At 42.7% G+C, this 17,482-nt stretch overlaps 1 non-coding gene across 1 annotated transcript; it reads left to right on the top strand.

Annotated features, from left to right (window-relative positions):
- Positions 1–17,061: 17,061 nt before the first annotated feature.
- Positions 17,062–17,143, top strand: TRNAL-AAG. Its single transcript has one exon. It is a non-coding gene; the product is annotated as a tRNA-Leu (tRNA).
- Positions 17,144–17,482: the final 339 nt, after the last annotated feature.

Raw genomic sequence — 17,482 nt, 5'->3', positions numbered from 1 at the left:
CCCAACCTCCCTCCCCCACTACTACTACATTCATACCCACAGATATTACATTAACAATCAACACCAACCAATCAAACACACACTGTTACCCCAAACATAATAAAACATTACAGTAGTTAGTTTAAGCCATCACCTTATAGCATTTCACCACCTATAGAAACTTAGTCATACCTTAAACCCTATTATTTAATAACATTTAATAAATTTTCTACACATATCGTGATTTACTTCACCCAACATGCTACTTTTTTCCTGTCTAACCTCATTGCAAATAATCCTTCACTACAACACTATTTGACAAAACAGCCACACACTGTTGTACTTCAGCAACCTCCACCACCAACCTACCATACAAGCAAAACAGCTTCTCTAACATCTCTCCTTAGCTATTTCATTATACCCTCCCATATATCTCTAGCCCTCAAATATCAACTACTCTATCCTTCAAACTCCATTTCATACTCTTAACTGCAACCTCCAGTAAAAAATGATTCATTGTACACATACTTATCCTATTACAGAAGGAGATGTACACCCAAACCCAGGGCCAAACACAAATGTTAACAAAATTACACCAAAAAGCTACATTTAATTTCCTTAAATGTAAGAAGTATATGCAACAGGATAACCCCACTGCATGCCTGGATAAAACAGAACAAACCAGACCTCCTAGCACTAACAGAAATTTGGCTACACCTCAGCATAAAAGATACAGAAGTTATATTTCCCAAATATACTATTTATAGAATAGATAGACCAAAAAGAAAGGCGAAGGAATAGCCTTTCTATATCATTCTACACTCAACATTACTCCCTACTCAAAGTATACCTATCTTCTCCAATGCCGAGATTTTAATAGCCTCCCTGAACCTCAACAATACAAAAATAATCTGTATCATTGTAGTTTACACCCCAGCTAGAAATGAAACAAAACTTTCCTGGAAGATGTACTATCTTGGACATCACAAAATATCAAGCAAGAAATAGTTATCTTAGGTGGCATGAACATCAACTGGCATTGTATCACAACAGACTCTCCCACCCCCAGTATTAACCTGTATGGCTTTACACAACTAATCACAAGCCCAACACTATATAATAAAGACTTCACTTGCCATTCTATTTTGGATTGGATTCTAGTATCTCACCCAACAAACTTTTCCTCAGGCATACTTTGTCTCACTTAGTGAAAATCTTCCCACATATGCCATCAGAGCCAGTACCCACCTTACAAAACATGCACATTGGAATCCAGGCCTGGTGTTAGCATTTTGGGGGCCCCTAGATGCGTTTACTCTATCACCCTCTCACTGCCACCTCTCCTAAGTAACCTTTTAGTTCATGCTGCAAACTTTTAGGAGTAGTACACATAGACTGACCTGTAGCTACAATGCACTATGTTGGTCCATCTCACAAAGGGATAGTCACAGTTACTGGAATTTAGTTGCAACAATGATATATTACAATAACTCTGTACAGGACTGAACTTAGGTGAAATTGCACCCTAGGCACTACTTTCTGTTTCAGCATCCCCCCCCCCACACACACACACACACCCTCCAGTGCTTCCCCCTGCCCCCCATCTTGTCCATACCATATACATTATTTTTTTATTCCTCTTCTCACATTTTGTCTTACTGTTCAGCTTTATTAAGAAGCCCTGACTTTCTGTGCACTCTGATGTGCATTTTCAAGTTTTTTTTCCCTTTTGAAATGACCTTTTCATCCAATTATGGCTTGAACAGAAATTATGATTAAGGGAAGAAATTCAACATGGTTCACCTTTAGGTTTTCTTGTATCCTTTCAATGCACCTTCCCTGTCTTTGAGTACTGGAAAAAGACAGAGCAGTAATAACCGTTTATGAAATAACTCAAATAAGATGGTGCCCCAAGAAGCTATAGGGGTTATAGATTCTCTGGGATGCATTTTAGAGCATTTCTCAACCTTTTAATCCAACAGTGGTCTAAATAAAAAACATGAGTAAGAAGAGAGCTTCAGTCTTATTTTTATTTATCTCAAGGGAGACCTAAGATGTGCCCAAGGCTTAGCTCACAATAAACTAATAAGACAGTTGCTATGAGGATACACAGGTCCTGCCTGGGAATACAGTTTCCCTCCCTAACCCCCCCCCCCCAAAAAAAAAAAGACAGGCAATGCTTCTGCATCCTTCTGGTGTTAGATTGGGATGAAAGCAGATTTGAAAATTGCCACAGTCATGTATTTCAAATGACTGCTGACAGATATATGCATAGCATTCCTCCTCATCCCAACCCCCAAAGGAAGCCAGGTTCCTATCACGTAGCTGAACTTTTACAAGTTTGAACCACATATGATCGAGACCATACGTTCGAATTTGTAAAAGTTCAAGTGTTTGAATGGAAATCTCCATAAGCGGAGGTTTCCATTAACTTCAATGTTGTGCGATCTCGGAGCTGGTATATTTAAATAGCGGGTGGGGGGTGCAGGGGGGTTTGCCCTCCTGCTTACAACAAGTTATTGTTTTGTCCATTGTGTAGTTATTATTTTTTTACATACTCTAAGTTCTGTAACTTCGAACATAATGCTTCGACCATTAGGTGTTCGGAGTTACGGAACTTCGACTATGTAATATAGACCCAGGCAGCCACCTGTATACATGCCTGATGTATGATTGTGAGGAAAGTGAAAAACGTAGTGATTATAGTAATGTATTCTACTTTGTTGATCTTTGACAGTATACTGTCCCTACACAAGCTATAGCAACCTTCTTTATACACCTCTGAGGTCTGTGACAAGTGACAATGTGACATGAATACACTGTCCCCAGCCCAAAGACGACCTATAATGACCTCCTGTGCACACCTCTAAAGTTTGCCTGTGATGAAAATTAAAGCAGCAATAGCTACACAATTCCCATCACCCCCATAACCTACATCAGCTTGCTGTAAACCCACATCTCAGTAGGGCCAGTTTTAGAATGGGTGAGGTTGAGAGCAGAGCCCATTATCAGCTTTATCCTGAACAGGTCATATCACAGCCCTGTTCAGGTTAAGAAATGTAATCAGAAAAATTAAATCATTTTTCTTCCTCATTTTCCCCAACCAGCAATACTTTTTTGCCCCCCTCCCCCCACAATCAAGGATGATTAAGGGGATCCCCTCTGTATCCATTTATACAATCTGGAGAGTGGGAGGCCACCAGACTCCTAGAAGATCTGTGTCAGAATGTTCCATGACATATGTTGCGTCTTACTTTTGAAATGTAATTACTTGTTAGCTGCATTTTTACTGATACCCAAAAGAATAATGCATGTGTCTCTGCATTATTGGGTGTGTGCACATATAAAAATCTGTGATATCTTTTACACACACACACACGCACACACACAGCATAAGCCATAACAATACCATTTTTTTATATATTTCAGCAAATAGCAATACTTTGTGCAACACTGGTAATGCCACACCAGATCAGTGACTGCTGTTTAGCAGTTGTCAAACAGCAGCAGCAGCACGGTTAAGTCGCTTTTATTTACCTCATTGAGAAGCAATGCATACCTATCACTGTCCCTGATTTCACAGACCTTCCCTGATTTTTCCTAATAATTTTGCTCTGTCCTTCATAAAAAGTTTGATTTGCTGGTAAGTCATTCAGGATTACAGACCATCAAAAAACTCATACATCAGAGTTTTATACTTTTTATTGTCCAAAAAATGCATGTTGATACAAAACGCGTTATTCTATTAACTTTTAAGTGAATTAGAGTAATATTTAAAACATGTAACTGATTTTGAGCATTAATTCTGCTTTGACTTTTGGCATTGTGCAGAATTCTTCTGCAACAAAGTTGAATACTATCGCATCCGATGTTCTGCCAGTATTTATAAAACTCCCTGAAAGAGAAAACCATCCTTGAAGATCAGAAGCATCAGTTCTTCTTAAAAACAAAGATATGCACTGAGATCAGTGAGTCTGGGCTGCTGATCTGTCTAGTGCTTACCTTACTCCTGCTCATTATCAACTCTATCCTTAAAGGATCACATCATAGCCTTGTTAAGGTAAAAGAGCATAATCGTGAAATTAGTACATTTTTTCTCATTTTTCCACAAACAGCACAAGATATTGTGGGGCCCCCACACAGTCAGGAATGATTAAGGGGGGGGCTACAGCCACGGGTATTGCAGGTACCTAAAGCTGGCTATGTTCTTAATTTTAGTGGCGTGACTGTCCGCCAGCAGGGTTTAGTTATGCTAGGGGCACTATGTCAGTGGTAAAATATTTAACAGAATTATGAAGCATGTTACTTGAGAAAACACTGCTACTATAACCAGAATATCTTTGAATTTTAAAGAAGATATAAAAGAGTTATTATTAGCCACCTTGTTTTGTAAGTGTACAGGATTTCTGTACTAGCGTTTGTTGGTTTGTCAGACATGTTATAAAATATCAATTTAAAATGACTTGTAGTTCGGGGGGGGGGGCAGTGACCACAGGGTTCACTGGTGTCTAAAGCCAGCTATGTTGGAATCTGTTAGAAACACCACTGAACTTAGTCAACAAATACTTGATGATTCACTCCAAAAATAAACTGGGCAAACCTGTAAAGCTACTACCTCGCAATGATGCCGTCCAATATTTTAGTACTACCTTCCTGAAAATACTTGATAGTCTAGCCTCTGTACAGACAAAAGGGGTTAAAAAATACAACCCCATAGATAAGCAAAGACTGTGTTAACCTGATGAAACAGAGACCTAGTCTGGAACACACGGAAACAAAATAAAACTCAATAAAATCTTCTGTTCTTCTAAACACTCCTAACAGTAAGGAAACTAGTAGACAAAAGCAAAAAGATCCTACTACTTACACCTTCAGCTACGACAGAAATGCAACCTCCAAAAATTCTGGCACTCAGTATCAACCCTTCTCAATCCAGTTACAAGCAAAGAGCATTCACCCAGTGCCCCCCACCCCCATCACTAATAGCAGAAGAATGTAATAAACACTTTATAAAACCATAGCTGACCTAATGACTGCTAACATAAGACCCTCCCCCCACCTAATCTGTAACTCTCACACCAGTAACGACCCAACATCTAACATGGACCGCACCAATAACATAACACATAACCAGTTCAAAGGTAACCTGACTTTCTTCTCCTTTCAGCTTACAGCCACTTCAGTAGTAAAACAAACTACTGTTCAAATTAAATCCTGCTCCACATTCCTGGATACCCTCCCGCCACAATACCTAGACCATGCTATACCCACCAGCATCGCGCATCTGAGATACTTGAGGTGCAACTAACATTGGGTTAGATGGCCATCCAGGTCATAGCCTGCTATAGGTCCCCAACCATGTCCCTAGACTCTCACTCCACATTCCTAAGCACCCTGGAATCTATCAAAGTCCAATCCAACACTCTCATACTAGGAGACAAAATGAACTGGCACCACACCTGAGTACCGTGTTCAATCACAGTCTCATTTCAGGCTTTGTTCCTACCGAATGGCGCACTACTATGGTCATCCCACTCCACAAAGGGGGAGCAACTACAGACTATGGGAACTACCACCCATTAGCCTGACGAGTCTGATATGTAAGGCTATGGAGCACATCATCATGGACCTTGTAAATAAGGATATAGGGAATCTCCAAACTCTGGAACCCATGCAGTTTGGGTTTGTGAAACGTAAATCATGCCTGTTTAACCTGATAGACTTCTTCGAGTCTGTCACCAGAGCTGTGGATGAGGGCAAGGTAGTTCACACAGCCTACCTATATCTTGCCAAGGCCTTCAACACCATTCCTCACTCAGGAATCATAGCTAGACTCACTAAACTAGGCATAAATCCCTATGTCATAAGATGGGTTGCCAATTGACTCACTGATCGAACCCACACTGTGAAAGTAGTGGACTCCATTTCTGACTACCGACCAGTTACAACAAGTATCATACAGGGATCGGTCCTAGGTCCTCTCCTGTTTGGCATCTACTTCTCTGAAGTTCAAGCCAACACAAAGGGACTCTGCCTGACCAAGTTCACAGATGATTGCAAACTGGGAGCCATTATTGATTCTTCAACTGATGTAGACATTCTACAAAAAGGCCTCACTGACACCAATGACTGGTGCCAGAACCATGACCTTAACTTCAATGCCAAAAAGTGCATTGTCATTCCCTTTGGGAAAAATTCGGTGACCATGAACTACCACATAGGCGGTAGTCCACTAAACACTGAAGGTGTGATAAGAGACCTGGGGACACAGGAGTAGCCTCTCCTTTGATAACCACATTGCCACTGTATTCAGAAAGTCCTTCTATGTGGCACATCTCATTATAAAATGTTTCTCATCCAGAAGGAAAGAGGTCATAATTCCTCTCTACTCGTGCCTCATAAGACCTATTATAGAATACAATGCCTCATTTGGTATGTACCTTACTAGACACCTACAACAACTGGAAAGGCCACAAAAATAACTCACTAAGAGGATCTTAGGCCTTAGACACATGCCCTATATGGACAGACTCAAATAACTCCAGCTATACACTGTCTCTTATTGCCTACTTAGAGGCAATCTCTGCTTGACCTACAAAACCATGACTGACCCAGGGCTGCTAGATATGCTACACCTAAAGAAATCCCAATCCCTTCATGCCACATGCTCCAAGGACCTAAACCTCATTACCACAAAAAAACAGAACATGCTGGATGGACAGGTTCCTAACCCAGAGACTTCCCATACACTGGAACAAACTTCCCATTCACATCAAGCAGAGCACTTCACTGGCCCTCTTTAAGAGAAATCTTGGCGAGCAGATGGGCAATAGGAAGCTCATCCTGGGGATCACTTTAGTGTCCTTGCTTGACAGGGGCACTGGAAACTAACCTTGGGTGGCATGATGCCAGGGAATCTTCTTGGGCTAGGCTTATATAGACTCCAGGGCCATTAGTCTAGTACACAGCTATGATCCCCTCCATAAACTTGGAGAACTACTCAAGCACCAATACACTGGCCCAATGCTTCCTGGAACTCATCAGTTCCAATGACCTGGACCAGCTCATTCTGACCCCCACTAGAGGAAGCAACATCCTTGAGCTGGTTATTACTAACATGAGCGACCGTTGCTCTACAATAGTAGTCAATCCCTCCCTGGTCAGATCTGACCATAAACTAATCACCATGGAAATCCACATCTCACCCACACCCCGCACAAAGGTAACCACCTTGAAAAACTTCCCCAAAGCTGACTTTGGGCTTCTAAAAACAGAGGTGGCTAACTTTATGGCACCCAAGCCAATGGAAAATAGCTGCATGACTGCTGAATCATACACCAATGCACTGTACGAACATGTACATAAATGCATGGAACTAGCCATACCAAACAGAACCAAGATGCTCTCCTCCAAAAAAAGGAAGCCAATCTGGAAGTCCCCCTGCCATTAATAAACTCTACAACAAAAGGAGGAAACTGTTGCAGAAAAAGGTGAAGTCCCAAGACTGGAAAAACTCCCTTATTAGCCTCAATAAAAAGTTGTCATCAGATACTCTAAAGCCAGCTATGAAGGCAGAATTGCAGCAGGCATTAAAAACAATCACAATGCCTTCTGTAGTTATATCAAGAACCTCCATGGCAATACCCAGATTTTTTTCTGAGTTACTGCACAATGGCACCTCCTATACTGAGCCAACAGATATTGCCAAGATACTGGCTGACAGATTCAGTGCCAACTTTACCTCTCTCTCTCCCCCATAAAGGACCAATTACAATACCAGAAGAATTCCAGGCACCCAGCATTACTGAAGCACAGGTTAAAGCTGCATTGGCCAAGGCCAAGAATACAGCTTCCATGGGACCCGATAATATCCCTGGCTGTGTTCTACATGAACTACAAAGCAAATTGGCACCACATCTGTGTGCCCTGTTCAGTCACAGCCTCATCTCAGGCTTTGTCCCTACCAAATGGCGCACTGCTACAGTCATCCCTCTCCATAAAGGGGGAGCAACTACAGACCTTAGGAATTATCTCCCCATTAGCCTGATGAGTCTGATATGTAAAACTATGGAGTGCATCATCATGGACCTAATTAACAAAGAAGTAGGAAATCTCTAAACTCTAGACCCCATGCAACTGGGCTTTGTGAAAGGGAGATCATGCCTGCTCAACCTGGTTGACTTCTTTGAGTCAGTCACCAGGGCTGTGGATGAAGGTAAGGTAGTGCATACAGCCTACCTCGCTCTGGCCAAGGCCTTTGCTACCATTCCTCACTCAGGAATTATTGATAAACTCAAAAAACTAGGCATCAACCCCTGTATCACTAGGAGGGTTGAAAATTGGCTCACAGATTGAACACACAGTGTGAAAGTAGTAGACTCCAAGTCAGACTGCCGACCAGTCACGAGTGGAGTCCCACAAGGATTGGTCCTGTGTCCTCTCCTGTTCGGCATCTACTTCTCAGAAGTCCAGGTCAATACAAAAGGACTCTGGCTGACAAAGTTCACAGACAACTGCAAGCTGGAAGCCATTATTAATCCCCCCAAGTAAAGCAGGCATCCTACAGAAAGGCCTCACTGAGACCAATGACTGGTGTTGAAACCATGGCCTTAAGCTGAATGCCAAAAAATGTGTCGTCATCCCCTTTGGTAAAAACTCAGTTCCCACTAATTACCACATCAATGGGAGCCCACTGAACACTGAAGGCATTATAAGAGATCTGGGCAACCTCTCCTTTGACTACCACATTGCCACTGTGGTCAGAAAGTCCTTCTGTGTGGCACATCTCATTACCAAGGGTTTTGCATCCAGGAAGAAAGAGGTCATCGTCTCTCTCTCTCTACTCTTCCCTCATTAGACCAATCACGGAGTATAATACCCCATTTGGCATGTACCTCACTAGACACATGCAACAGTTGGAGAGGCCACAGAAGTACCTCCTGAAGAGGATCCTAGGCATTAAACACATGTCCTACATGGACAGACTCAAAAGACTCCAGCTATTCTCTGTCTCATATCGCCTACTTAGAGGTGATCTTTGCTTGACTTACAAATCCATGTCTGACCCAGCACTGTTAGAAATACTACATCTAAAGAAATCCCAATCCCTCCGCACCACACGTTCTAGAGACCTCAACCTCATTACCACAATCAACAGAACATGCTGGAGGGACAGGTTCCTCACCCAGAGACTGCCCATGCTCTGGAATAGACTTTCCCATACATGTCAAGCAAAGCACCTCACTGTCCCTCTTCAAGAAAAATCTTGATGAGTGGATGGGTAATAGAAAGTTCACCCCTGCGATCATTCCAGTGGCTCTACTTGATAGAGGCACTGGGAACTAACGTCGGGTGGCACGATGCCAGGGTACTTCTATGGGCTAGGCTTGTAAAGGCTCCAAGAGCATTAGCCTAGTACACACCTATAAACCTGAAACGTGCCACAGACTTGATCGATAATCCAGTCAGCATCCTCACAAATAGATCTCTCTCTCTGAATCTATAGTCCCCACTGTATGGATACTATCGTAGACAACACCAATGCATACAGGAGGGAACTCTACCAAAATATCCACCTTTTGCCTTATATCAGTATTATCTCCTGTATCTAAAATTCTTGAAAGACGTATCCACCAACAGTTAATGAAACGCCTACTACAGAACAGCTTGCTTTCTGAAACTCAACACTGCTTCTGGCCTGGATGCAGCATATTCTCAGCTGTGCTATCCTTTACAGACACTGTAAATAGGGGATATGGATACTTGGTATCCTCAGTGTTCCTGGACCTCTCTAAAGCCTTTGGTATGGTCTAACACCCCTTACTCCTTGATATCCTGTCCAACTAGGGTGCTGCCCTAACACAGTACATTGGTTTCAAAGCTATCTACAAGAACGAAAGCAAGCTGTCAAATGGTCTGACCAACTCTCTCCCCCTTTGTACATAACCATACAGGAGTTCCCCAAGGCTCCATCTTAGGACCCCTACTGTTTAATATATTCACCAATAACTTGCATACTGCCTGTTCCCCTGGAACGCTGTGCACCTCTCACACTCTCCCAGAACTGCTCAGCAATACTCAAAAATCATTCACTGCTCTTAAATCATAGCTCAGAGATGACAGCTTTTTTTTGATTCGGAAAATCTTAGACTTTCGCCTCAAAAATACCACCCTCAGCTCTGACCAATTTAACATCTGCTCAGCTGACAATACTGCCATCAAGAGTGCAAAAAAAACAAAATTAGGTGTAATTATTGATAATAAACTTGCTTTCGATCTTCATATTCACAATGTAAAGAAAACTCACAAGAAAATAGGACTCCTAGAGAAGCAGACAATTCCTTACCACATCAACCAAGACTACCCTTCCGTCTCCCATCCCTATCTTACGGTTCTAGTGTACTCACCAGTTTACCACATCAACCAAGACTACCCTTCCGTCTCCCATCCCTATCTTACGGTTCTAGTGTACTCACCAGTTTACCACATCAACCAAGACTACCCTTCCGTCTCCCATCCCTATCTTACGGTTCTAGTGTACTCACCAGTTTACCACATCAACCAAGACTACCCTAGCAAAAACTTTCCGTCTCCCATCCCTATCTTACGGTTCTAGTGTACTCACCAGTTTACCACATCAACCAAGACTACCCTTCCTTCTGCCATCCCTATCTTACGGTTCTAGTGTACTCACCAGTTTACCACATCAACCAAGACTACCCTTCCGTCTCCCATCCCTATCTTACGGTTCTAGTGTACTCACCAGTTTACCACATCAACCAAGACTACCCTTCCGTCTCCCATCCCTATCTTACGGTTCTAGTGTACTCACCAGTTTACCACATCAACCAAGACTACCCTTCCGTCTCCCATCCCTATCTTACGGTTCTAGTGTACTCACCAGTTTACCACATCAACCAAGACTACCCTTCCGTCTCCCATCCCTATCTTATGGTTCTAGTGTACTCACCAGTTTACCACATCAACCAAGACTACCCTAGCAAAAACTTTCCGTCTCCCATCCCTATCTTACGGTTCTAGTGTACTCACCAGTTTACCACATCAACCAAGACTACCCTTCCTTCTGCCATCCCTATCTTACGGTTCTAGTGTACTCACCAGTTTACCACATCAACCAAGACTACCCTTCCGTCTCCCATCCCTATCTTACGGTTCTAGTGTACTCACCAGTTTACCACATCAACCAAGACTACCCTTCCGTCTCCCATCCCTATCTTACGGTTCTAGTGTACTCACCAGTTTACCACATCAACCAAGACTACCCTTCCTTCTGCCATCCCTATCTTACGGTTCTAGTGTACTCACCAGTTTACCACATCAGCCAAGACTACCCTAGCAAAAACTTTCCGTCTCCCATCCCTATCTTACGGTTCTAGTGTACTCACCAGTCTGCAAAACTACACCAAGACAAAAATGTAACAATGCTATAACAAAGTTACAAAGTTCGCCACAAACTCCACATTCCATACACACCATTGTAAACCACTACAGGAACTAAATTGGCTTGAGCTCTCCAACCAAGTAACATATATCCAACTAACTACTATACACAACCTAATCTACAAACCCCCACTGCCTGTTCTGCCCTAGAAAAGCTTGTCAAACACTACATACCAACCATACCACCCAGATGAGAAGACAAAAACCTATTGGAAATCTCCAAACCTTCCAAACGACCAGGTCAGTCTCTATACTTGTACTCCGTTTCTAAACTATGGCATTTTCTCCCACCAAACATCAGGCTAACCCCAAACCTGCCACTCTTTAAAGCCTGTTTAAAAGCACACCTCAAAAAGTCTCTGCTCTTGCACTTTAACTCCAAGTTAATCCTCCCCTGCTGCTGCTTCCTGTCCCCACCCCCCTTTGTTCCTCTTTGGTCTTCTCTACTCCCTGAATATGTTGGAAACGTACAAATCGTTATGCTACTTGTATCGCCTAGTATAAGCCTATTTTCATGATTAATATGTTGCTAAGTATTTTAAGCAATCTGCTATTAATACATAGTAATGTTTTAGAAGTTCACTTTTCCTCAACTTTAACCTGTCGTGTATTGTGTAAAGTCTTCTCAAACATTTTTGTTGTAATAATTGTAATCAATCTCTTTATATGTACCTAAATATCTAAATGTGGAGCTTTTCTCTCTGGGCCTCAGCTGAAAACGGGTTATGTGACCCAGTCTGACTATCTCGGTTAACACATGTCAAATAAATAAAAACGTAAAGAAAGAAGCTCAAGCTGTTTTAATTCAGAACTGCTGAAAAGTTTAAATTGAGAGAATTTTGATACCACAAAAGGGAATTTTTAAACTGCTCCATCTAGGCATGGGTTCATAGGTAAGTACTAGGGTATTGGCCCTAGGGCATAATTAAGCCTAGCCAAAATGTTTTGGCTTTCGCCTCCCATGAGGTTTAGTTACGTGCCCCTCTGTCGAGCTGGGCCACAGACGTGATTCCCAGGGTGAATTTCCTGTTTCCCATCCACTCATCAAGATTCCTCTTGAAGAGCGCTAGTGAGGGGCTCTGCCTCACATATATGGGGACATTATTCCAGAGCAAGGGAAGTCTCTGGGACATGAATCTGTCCCCCCAACAAGTCCTGTTTATTGTTACTGTCAGGTTAATGTCCCTTGAGCGTGTAACTCTGGTGGATTGGGTTTTCCTTAGGTGGAGCATTTCCAGCAATTCGAGGTTTGCCATAGCCCTGTATGTTAGGCATAGGTCACCTCTGAGTAGTCGGTACGCGACCAAGTACAGTTTGAGTTTTTTTTGCCTCGTGGCATAGGACATCTGTTTAAAGCCCGTTATCCTCTTTGTGAGGTACTTTTGAGGCCTCTCCAGTTATTGCAGATGTCTTGTAAGGTTCATCCCGAATGGGGCATTGTACTCAATTACAGGTCTAATGAGTGGAGTAGAGGGGGATAATAACATCCTTATTCCTAGATGCAAACCCCTTTGTGATAAGATGGGCCATGTAGAAGGATTTTCTAACCACTTTAGCGATGTGGTTGTTGAAGGAGAGGTTACTATCCACCTGAGTCCCTAGGTCTCTTATCACACTCTCTGTGATAAGTGGGCTGCCACCTGTGTTGTAATTCATTGGTACTTGGTTTTTCCCAAAAGGTATGACAATGCACTTTTTGGCATTTAACTTGAGGCCATGATTTTGGCACCATGTATCTGTATCAGTGAGACCCCTCTGAAGGATGTCTCCGTCAGTAGGAGTCTCAGTTATGGCACCCAGTTTGCAGTCATCTGCAAACTTTGTTAGCCATAATCCCTCCATGTTTGCTTGTACCTCGGAGAAACAGATGCCAAACAGGAGGGGTCCCAATACTGAGCCCTGTGGTACTCCACTAGTCACAGGTTTGGAGTCTGATCTAGCGTTCCCTATTCTCACCGAATGGGTTCTATCCATGAGCCAGTTGGCAACCCATCTTGTTACGTAGGGGTTTATGTTTAGGTTAGTGAATTTGTCTATAATTCCCGAGTGGAGAATGGTATCGAAGGCCTTGGCAAGATCAAGGTATGCCGTGTGGACCACCTTCCCTTCATCTATTGCCTCAGTGACCTTTTTGAAAAAGTCAACCAGATTGAGGAGACATGACCGTCCCTTTACGAACCCAAACTGGGTGGGGTCTAGAGTTTGTAGGTTCCCGATGTCTTTGTTTATGAGTTCCATGATGATGCACTCCATGGCCTTACAGACTAAGCTCATCAGACTGATGGGGCAGTAGTTCCTGGAGTCAGTGATGGCACCTCCTTTGTGAAGTGGGATGACTGTTGCCATGTGCCACTCTGTGGGCACATAGCCTGAGGTGAGGCTGTGGTTAAACATGGTATTAATGTGTGGGATTAATTTGTTTTGGAATTCTTGTATCACGCAACCTGGGATGCTGTCAGGTCCCATGGATGCTGTGTTTTTTGCTTTGGAGAGTGCTGTTTTCACATGGATGTCTGTGATTTCAGTGGCAGTACAATTGTCTGGTATGGATATGGGCCCTCTAGGTGGTGAGGGTGGGGTAAAGCTTGCACTGAACCTATCTGCCAATATATTGGCGATATCAGTTGGTTCCGTGACTTTTGACCCATTATGCTGTAGCTCAGAGCGGATCTGAGTGTTGCAGTTTAGGTTCTTGACATAGCTAAAAATGCCTTGTGGTTGTCTTTGGTGTCTGTTGTGATTTCTCTTTCAAAGTTTGCCTTGGAGGTTTTTATGAGGGTTCTTAGCTTTTTGCTAAGGTTGGTCAGGGATCCCTTCCATTCCTGTGTTTTTACTGTTTTTTGTAATAATTTCTTCCTTCTATTGTAGAGCTTATTTATGGCCGGGGTCCACCAGACTGGTTTCCTCTTTTTGGAAGAATGGGTCTTGGTCTTGTTTGGGATAGCACAGTTCATGCACTCGTGTAAGTGCTTGTAGAGTGCTTTTGTGTAGGATACAGCAGATTCAATCATATTTACATTCTGCATGGGAGTAACAAAATTTGCCAGCTCTGTCTTGAGTAGCATAAAGTTTGCTTTGGAGAAGTTTTTTTTACCGTGGTTTCCCTTGGAGGGGGTGAAGGTGGTATGTGGATATCTAGGGGGATGAGTTTATGGTCTGATCTGACAATGAGGAATTTACCACAGGTGTGGAGTATTTATCCCCCATGTTGGTGATAACCAGGTCTAGTATATTGTTACCTCTCATGGGGGTGCTAATAAGCTGGTCCAGGGCATTTGAGTTTATATATTCGAGGAAGTGCTGAGCAAAGGCATTAGTGCTTCCGTGGTTTTCCCAGTTAATGTTTGGGTAATTGAAATCACCCAGTATAAGGGTGTTCGGTTGGACCTTCCTGTTTTCCAGTATCTCGAAGAACAAGGAGTGGGTGTCTTGGGACAGGGATGGTGATCTGTAGCAAGCTACAATCTGAATTGCAGTTTTGCCCATTGTAGGTTGCACTTGGATGATCTCCGAGGCATCATACTTTACAGCCAGTCTGGAGGTGTGATTATCCTTGATAAATATGGATACGCCTCCTCCCTTTGTATTTGGGTCTGAGTTTTGTGGCCGAAATGTGTGATATGAGTTGTAGCCTGGTATTGCTGGGGTGCTCTCTTCAGCCTTGAACCAGGACTCCATTACTGCACAAATATTGATGCTCTCCATATTGAGGAGTGCCTCGAGAGAGTGCATTTTGAGGTTTAAACTCCTAGCATTGAGCAGCATGACCCTCAGTTTTTTGTCACTGGCACTTGTTACAGCGTTGGAGTTGTCTTTTGAGCCTTGCCTAAAAAAGGCACTATGGGGTTGGCAAGAGCCTTTGACAGTATCCTGAATCCCAGGTGTGACAGGTGCAAGCCATCTCTGGTGAAGCATCAAGGCTTGTCAAGCATGTCATCCCAGGCAGACAGATACTGGATCCCCTTTGAATGACACCAGAAACTTAGCCAATTGTTGAAATTTATAATTTTTTTCCTTGTACTGAGGTATCATTCTTGGTGAGGGTAAGATACCGCTCAGGGCTAGGGTCGTACCTGCCTAGGTTACATGATCAGCAAGCTCTTAAATGTCCCCTTTTCATGTAGTCCATGGAGGTACATTTCAGGTCATTCACACCAACATGGACAATGACAGTCATATTTGTACTTGTAATGGAGTGACCTGAGTGCGTGGGTAATGTGCCGGATTCCGGCTCCCGACAAGCAGCTGGTGGTGACTTTCTCTTTGTTCAGCCTGGTGAGAGGGACATCTGTGTGCCTGACTATGGAGTCACCTATTACCAGTGTGTTAGGTATGATGTTTTGCCTTAAGGGCTGTGGTTGTCTGGCACACTGGTTTTGAAGGCTATGTGTTGATTTCAGTGTTTTAGTAAGTGTAGGTTGCTTGCATGTCTGCTTTGGAGGTCTCTGCTGTTTCTGCAGGTTTTTATTTAGAGCCACCGAATATGTCTTTGTGTATCGATGTGTGGGTTTTGCAGTTGCATGTTTGGTGGGTCTATGTGCAGTGAGTGGGGTGTTGCAGGTTGGTACCTTCTCCTCCTGACTGTCAAATCCAGCCGTGGCTGGAGAGAGCTTTGCCTCAAGTTTGGCTATGTAAGTGCATCTCTCACAGATTTTGGTGTCGTGTGGTAGGAGGAGAGGGTTGTCTGTGTACATGAGGCAGTTGTGACATTGCCTCAGGATGCCCATATTCATCAGGTGAACAAGAGAATACCCTGTGAGCTGGCTCATGGACATGCCTGAGAGAGTTTCGGAACTTATTCTTATTTAGCGGTGGGGAGAGTAGTTTGGCTGTTCCCTACAAACAACTGTCGGGAAGAACATAAGATTGCACATGAGACATAAGCACAGTGTTGTTCTTTTGTTTAGTTTGTTCATCCTATTAGCTAGCAGTAGGCTCCTGTGAAATTTCTGCTGAAGTGGGTTCCATGAGATGTTTTGTGTTGAGGAAAAGAGTAACATTAAAGTCTGAATCAAGTGCAGTAGATTTGCAGTAGCGTCTCTCTAGTAGGTCAGTTTAAGTGTTAACTGGCTACACACCCTCTTATGACGGGTGTTGTAGAAATGAAGATGATGATGGAGCACAACTTCAGGCCACCTATATCTGCCTTTGGAATTTTTCTTAAGGTCACCACCCCAGCTTGACCAAGATGCTAAAAACTGTCACAGCTAATGGATAAGTAATCATTTTTTTAAAACTAGGTACAGAAGTAACATGCAAAATATGTGTTAACTGTTCCCATATTTGTATTAAATGTGAGCATGATCTCGAGTACAGGCTAAGGAAAGGAAAATCTATAAAGCAGAAGTGTGATCTGTGACATTATCAGCGTTGACAGCAGTAGTATCCTTTGTAACCAGATTATGTGAAATAGCCAACAGTTGTGCAAACTTTGGCAGCTGTCTATGAAATGTACTCGCATAGTAACTGTAGAAAATGTTTACAATCACTTACAAATCCTGGCATCACCACAGGGAACGTGTGAGTTACTTAGTTCAACATTAAAAGAAAACTACTTGGGTAGCCTTAGACGTATAGCACAGTGAAATTTATCTATGTATATATTATTCAAAATTAATCAGAGGTAGTGTGGCCGAGCGGTCTAAGGCGCTGGATTAAGGCTCCAGTCTCTTCGGGGGCGTGGGTTCGAATCCCACCACTGCCATGTTTTAATTTTTGAGTTCCATTGATCAAATGACTACAGTCCTGACTAGAAGACTGTTTTCAGTAGGATAAAGAATTAAAAATGCTAGGGAAAATGAGAGAAAGACTGCAGAATTGTCTAAACTCTGAGTTGGTATAACGAGCAACAGAAGTGTTCACTGTGTTTTGAATAGGTTCAAAATTAATGACTACAGTTTTATTTCTTTTCTACTTTCTCTGCTTTAGTTGTCACAAGTGTGCATTTATTTTCCTCAGCAATAATGTTAAGTCAAATGCAAGTGAAAAGCAGGCAGATTGTTTTAAGCTAACTTGGCATGAGATAAGCAGACGAAGAAAATTG

Source organism: Protopterus annectens, chromosome 7.part0, assembly GCF_019279795.1.
Source record: "Protopterus annectens isolate FY-2018-M chromosome 7.part0, PAN1.0, whole genome shotgun sequence".
NCBI lineage: Eukaryota > Metazoa > Chordata > Ceratodontiformes > Protopteridae > Protopterus > Protopterus annectens.
This window is presented reverse-complemented; position numbering and strand designations above follow the sequence as displayed.